This window comes from Brassica rapa, chromosome A08 (genome assembly GCF_000309985.2).
Source record: "Brassica rapa cultivar Chiifu-401-42 chromosome A08, CAAS_Brap_v3.01, whole genome shotgun sequence".
In the NCBI taxonomy this organism is placed as follows: Eukaryota; Viridiplantae; Streptophyta; class Magnoliopsida; order Brassicales; family Brassicaceae; genus Brassica; species Brassica rapa.
Genome location: NC_024802.2, coordinates 612,456 through 619,033, shown reverse-complemented (window position 1 = coordinate 619,033; position 6,578 = coordinate 612,456). Strand labels below are relative to the sequence as shown.

Below are 6,578 nucleotides of genomic sequence, written 5' to 3'. Positions count from 1 at the left end.
ATTGACCCAATTTTTTAAAAAGAAAATATAAAGTTTTCAATAAATTTTTAATGTTACCAATAAAAAAGAAGAAATTTTTTCAATCATTCCTAATATGCAATAATAATTTGGTCAATTAATAACAAAATAATTAATTAGGAAACTATCAATTTTTAGGGGAAAAGGTCAAATATTCTTGTAGTAGAGTTCCTCTTTCCAAAGATTTTAGTATTAGAAAACAAAATTGAAGTAAAGGCAAGACAAATAAAACAAAACATATAGTTGCATTGATCAAGCATCAAGATATTTACCCAGATAGAGATTCTATTGTTCTTATCTTTTTAAGATTTTTATTTTCTCAAAATCATTTGAAATTTTATTTTTTGGATATATCTCCAAGGTGTATATCTGTAGAGACAATCTGTTGCTTGACCAACTTGCTCCTTAGCCTGCTTCAGCGACTGCTAAGGCAAGCGTTATGGGATATGCAGATCTTCTTCCGGTAAGATGTAGACATTTCCGAACCGCTGAATGCTTAAATTTTACCGGGTGAAGATCTTCAAATCCCAGAATGCTTTGCTGAGCAGGTGTATTTGAAGTAGGCTAATGTGCATGTTGGTCCAGTTGAATTGGATGCACTCAAGAAAACCTCTGTAATGATATTTTTGCAGAAAACCTCAATTCTCAGTGCCTCCAGCTTCCTGAAAGGTCAATCACGGTTTGTTCTCTCTCAAACTCTTGGATCTTGCATTCTTTCTCTTACGATTGTGATTATGTTAGCATGATGGTTCTCTAGATTGTCGGTTGGATATGGTTGTTTTGTTGTGCTCATATAAAAGCATTAATATTATGTTTCATTATTGCGTACTATATGTGCAAATGAAGCTTTATGCTAAGCAATGTTTTGTACACTTTGTTTGAATGTCGATTTATCTTAATTTGGTTGTTCAGTTTTGAGAAAGTTTTCCTTTAGTTAAATATTTTCGTAGGGGGTTAACTCATAGATTTTGAGAAAAAATAAAAAAAATGAAAATTCTATTTTAATTCATAGTTGCATCCTACACTAACATATGATGAAGGTCAAAGAGGTTTGGAACTTTTGTTGTCTCTATTTTTCTAGAGAATAGAGATTTTATAGTGGTTAGTCAACCAACTTATGGAGTATTATGATCTTTTACTAAACTAATTGACAAAAATATTAACTATTCTCATGTACCATGAAAAACATTTTAATATACATTAATACAATTGTATAATATGTTTAGAAATTTTGAAACAACACTAAAGATCATAGGCTTCAGTATATAGAGCATTTACCGAAAAATTAAATATTTTCGTAGGGGTTAACCCATAAATTTTGAGAAAAATTAAAAAAAAAATGAAAATTCTGTTTTAATGCATACTTGCATCCTTCACTAACATATGATGAAGGTCAAAGACGTTTGAAACCTTTGTTGTCTCCGTTTTTCTAGGGAATAGTGGTTTTATAGTGGTTAGTCAACCAATTTATGGAGTACTATGAAGTTTTACTAAATTAGTTGACAAAAAAATTAAACGATGCCCATGTACCATTAAAGATAGTTTAATATACATTAATACGAATGTAGAATGTGTTTAAAATTTTTAAAACTACACTAAAAATCATAGGCTTCAGTATATAGAGCATTTACAGAAACATTAAATATTTTCGTAAGGGGTTAACTCATAGATTTTGAGAAAAATTCAAAAAAATGAAAATTTTATTTTAATTCATAGTTGCATCCTTTACTAACATATGATGAAGGTCAAAGAGGTTTGGAAGCTTTGTTGTCTCTGTTTTTCTAGAGAATAGCGATTTTATAGTGGTTAGTCAACCAATTTATGGAGTATTATGATCTTTTACTAAACTAATTGACAAAAAAATTAACTATTCCCATGTACCATGATAGACAGTTTAATATACATTAATACAATTGTATAATATGTTGAGAAATTTTGAAACAACACTAAAGATCATAGGCTTCAGTATATAGAGCATTTACCGAAAAATTAAATATTTTCGTAGGAGTTAACCCATAAATTTTGAGAAAAATTAAAAAAATAAAATTCTGTTTTAATGCATACTTGAATCCTTCACTAACATATGATGAAGGTCAAAGACGTTTGAAACATTTGTTGTCTCCGTTTTTCTAGGGAATAGTGGTTTTATAGTGGTTAGTCAACCAATTTATAGAGTACTATGAAGTTTTACTAAATTAGTTGACAAAAAAATTAAACGATGTCCATGTACCATTAAAGATAGTTTAATATACATTAATACGAATGTAGAATGTGTTTAAAAATTTTAAAACTACACTAAAAAACATAGGCTTCAGTATATAAAGCATTTACTGAAAAATTAAATATTGTCGTAGAAGTTAACCCATATATTTTGAGAAAAATTCAAAGAAATGAAGATTCTATTTTAATACATAGTTACATCCTTCACTAACATATGATGAAGGTCAAAGAGGTTTGGAACCTTTGTTGTCTCTATTTTTCCTGAGAATAGCGATTTTATAGTGGTTAGTCAACCAATTTAGAAATTATTATGAAGTCTTACTAAAATAATTGACAAAACATTTAAACCATGCCCATGTATCATGAAAGAGAGTTTAATATACATTAATACAAAAGTAATATGTGTTTAAAATTTTTAAAACTACAATAAAAATCCCAGGCATCGGTATATAGAGCGTTAACCCATAGATTTTGAGAAAAATTCAAAAAAATGAAAATTCTATTTTAATTCATAGTTACATCTCTCACTAACATATGATGAAGGTCAAAGAGGTTTGGAACCTTTGTTGTCTTTGTTTTTCTAGAGAATAGCGATTTTATAGTGGTTAGTCAACCAATTTAGGGAGTATTATGAAATTTTACTAAACTAATTGACATAAAATTTAAACTATGCCCATGTACCATGAAAGAGAGTTTAATATACATTTATACAATTGTAGAATGTGTTTAGAAATTTTGAAACAACACTAAAGATCATAGGCTTTAGTATATAGAGCATTTACCGAAAAATAAATATTTTCGTAGGGACCCATTGATTTTGAGAAAAATTCAAAAAAATGTAAATTATATTTTAATGCATAGTTGCATCATTCACTAACATATGATGAAGGTCAAAGAGGTTTGGAAACTTTGTTGTCTCCGTTTTTCTAGGGAATAGCGATTTTATAGTGGTTAGTCAACCAATTTAGGGTGTATTATGTAGTTTTATTAAATTAATTGACAAACAATTTAAACTATGTCCATGTACCATGAAAGAGAGTTTAATATAAATTAATACAAATTTAGAATGTGTTTAGAAGTTTTAAAACAACACAAAAGATCATGGGCTTCAGTATATAGAACATTTACAGAAAAAATAAATATTTTCGTAGGGACCCATAGATTTTGCGAAAAATTCAAAAAAATGAAAATTATATTTTAATGCATAGTTGCATCATTCACTAACATATGATGAAGGTCAAAGAGGGTTGGAACCTTTGTGGTCTCCGTTTTTCTAGAGAATAGAGGTTTTTTATAGTGGTTAGTCAACCAATTTAGCGAGTATTATAAAGTTTTACTAAATTAATTGACAGAAAATTTAAACTATGCCCATCAACCATTAAAGAGAGTTTAATATATATTAATACAAATTTAGAATGTGTTTAGAAAATTTAAAACAACACTGAAGATCATAGGCTTCAGTATATAAAGCATTTACCAAAACATTAAATATTTTCGTAGGGGTTAACCCATTGATTTTGAAAAAAAAAATTCAAAAAAAAAAAGAAAATTATATTTTAATGCATAGTTGCATCATTCACTAATATATGATGAAGGTCAAAGAGGTTTGGAATCATTGTTGTCGCTGTTTTTCTAGAGAATAGCAATTTATTGTGGTAGTCAACCAATTTAGGGAGTTTTATGAATTTTTACTAAATTAATTGACAAAAAATTTAAAAAATGCCCATGTACAATAAAAGAGAGTTTAATATACATTAATACAAATGTAGAATGTGTTTAAAAATTTTAAAACTACACTAAAAATCATAAGCTTCAGTATATAGAGCATTTACAGAAAAATTAAATATTTTCGTAGGGGTTAACCCATAGATTTTGAGAAAAAAATCAAAAAATTGAAAATTATATTTTAGTGTATCGTTGCATCCTTTATTAACATATGATAAAGGTCAAAGAGGTTTGGAACCTTTGTTGTCTCCATTTTTCTAGGGAATAGCGATTTTATAGTGGTTAGTCGACCAATTTACGGAGTTTTACGAAGTTTTACTAAATTAACTGACAAAAAAGTTTAAACGATGCCCATGTACCATTAAAGAGTGTGTAATATATATTAATTAAAATGTAGAATGTGTTTAAAATTTTTAAAACAACTCTAAAAATCATAGGCTTCAGTATAAAGAGCATTTACCGAAAACATTAATATTTTCGTAGGGGTTAACCCATATAGTTTTAGAAAATTGAAAAAAATGAAAATTCTATTTTAATGCATAGTTACATCCTTCACTTATATATGATGAAGGACAAAGAGGTTTGGAACCTTTGTTGTCTCCGTTTTTCTAAAGAATAGCGATTTCATAGTGGTTAGTAAACCAATTTAGGGAGTATTATGAAGTTTTACTAAATTAATTGACAACAAATTTAAACTATGTCCATGAACCATTAAAGAGAGTTTAATATACATTAATACAAATGTATAATGTGTTTAAAAATTTTAAAACTACACTAAAAATCATAGGCTTCGATATATAGAGCATTTACAGAAAAATTAAATATTTTCGTATGGGTTAACCCATAGATTTTGAGAAAAAAAATCAAAAAATTGAAAATTATATTTTAGTGCATCGTTGCATCCTTCACTAACATATGATGAAGGTCAAAGACGTTTGGAACCTTTGTTGTCTCCGTTTTTCTAGGGAATAGCGGTTTTATAGTGGTTAGTCGACCAATTTAGGGAGTATTACGAAGTTTTACTAAATTAATTGACAAAAAGGTTTAAATAATGTCCATGTACCATTAAAGAGAGTTTAATATACATGAATACAAATGTAGAATGTGTTTAAAAATTTTAAAACTACAATAAAAATCATAAGCTTTCAGTATATAGAACATTTACTGAAAAATTAAATATTTTCGTAAGAATTAACTCATAGATTTTGAGAAAAATTAAAAAAAATAAAAATTATATTTTAATACATAGTTACATCCTTCACTAACATATGATGACGGTCAAGAGGTTTGGAACATTTGTTGTCTCCGTTTTTCTAGAAAATAGTGATTTTAAGTGGTTAGTCAACTAATTTCGGGAGTATTATGAAGTTTTACTAAATTAATTGATAAAACCTTTAAACGATGTCCATGTACTATTAAAGAGAGTTTAATATACATTAGTACAAATGTAGAATGTGTTTAACAATTTTAAAACTACAATATAAATCATAGGCCTCAGTATATTGAGCATTTACCGAAAAGTTAAATATTTTCATAGGGGTTAAACCATAGATTTTTAGAAAAAATAAAAAATAAAATGAAAGTTCTATTTTAATGTATATTTGCATCATTCACTAACATATTATGAAGGACAAAGAGGTTTGTAACATTTTTTGTCTCCGTTTTTCTAGAGAATAACGATTTCATAGTGGTTAGTTAACCAATTTAAGGAGTATTATGAAGTTTTACTAAATTAATTGACAAAAAATTTAAACGATGCTCATGTACCATGAAAGATAGTTTAAACTGAAATTTTGAAAGTTTATACTTAAAATGACTGAAGAATTAGTTTGTTATTTTTTTGTGAGGGACATATATTCTTTTCCAAAGTAATTACTAATGATTTTTATAGAACTTGTATCCTAGATTATATTTCAAAATAAAATATAGGTTCTATATTTTTTTATAATAGAAAATGTCTTTATCATGCTTATTGTCACAATTTTATATTCATTGATGCGATAAACTTTTTTTTTCGTTTTTATAGTTTTGATGTAATTTAAAAATTAGATTTTAGTAAAAATAAGAAATTTCTCTCTAGATGTTTTTAAATTGGTAAGCCACAATAATTTTTTGTGTTGTTTTTCTTGTTACTTTATTCATATTTTTATCTAAATTATCTGTTTCTCTCGATTATAACAATATTAGAGTTTAATATCATTGGTTAAATCTTAATTCATAGGTGTAGGTGAAAATATCGATTATAAAATCGGTCTCTTTGATGACTGTGTGGTAATCTTTGCCTTCGCTCAGATTCTCCGGCTAAAGTCACATGATTCAGAGCTTCAGTTCTCCTTGCTCCGTGTCGTAGTAGACGCTAGGTCAAATCAGGTTCTCATCCTCGTCTCCCTTGTTTGTATCCATACGGACTGCTCGTGGCTCCTCTTAGTTGTTGGAGAAATATAATGAGTTTTGGGCCTCAACCACAGTAAATTTCGACATTGTCTCCACCATTTATACTTGTTGGCATCTCTAATCCTGGGGTGTTGACGAAGCTCGAATATAAATGTAATCGGTGCACTAGTGCTAAAAAGATATAACAAAAAATATAATAAGGCATCAAACTTGAATTATTA

At 27.8% G+C, this 6,578-nt stretch overlaps 1 long non-coding RNA gene across 1 annotated transcript; it reads left to right on the top strand.

The window, feature by feature from the left end:
• Positions 1-2,045: 2,045 nt before the first annotated feature.
• Positions 2,046-4,826, top strand: LOC117127304. Its single transcript, XR_004450240.1, has 2 exons — positions 2,046-2,110; positions 4,535-4,826. It is a non-coding gene; the product is annotated as an uncharacterized LOC117127304 (long non-coding RNA).
• The last annotated feature ends 1,752 nt before the right edge of the window (positions 4,827-6,578 follow it).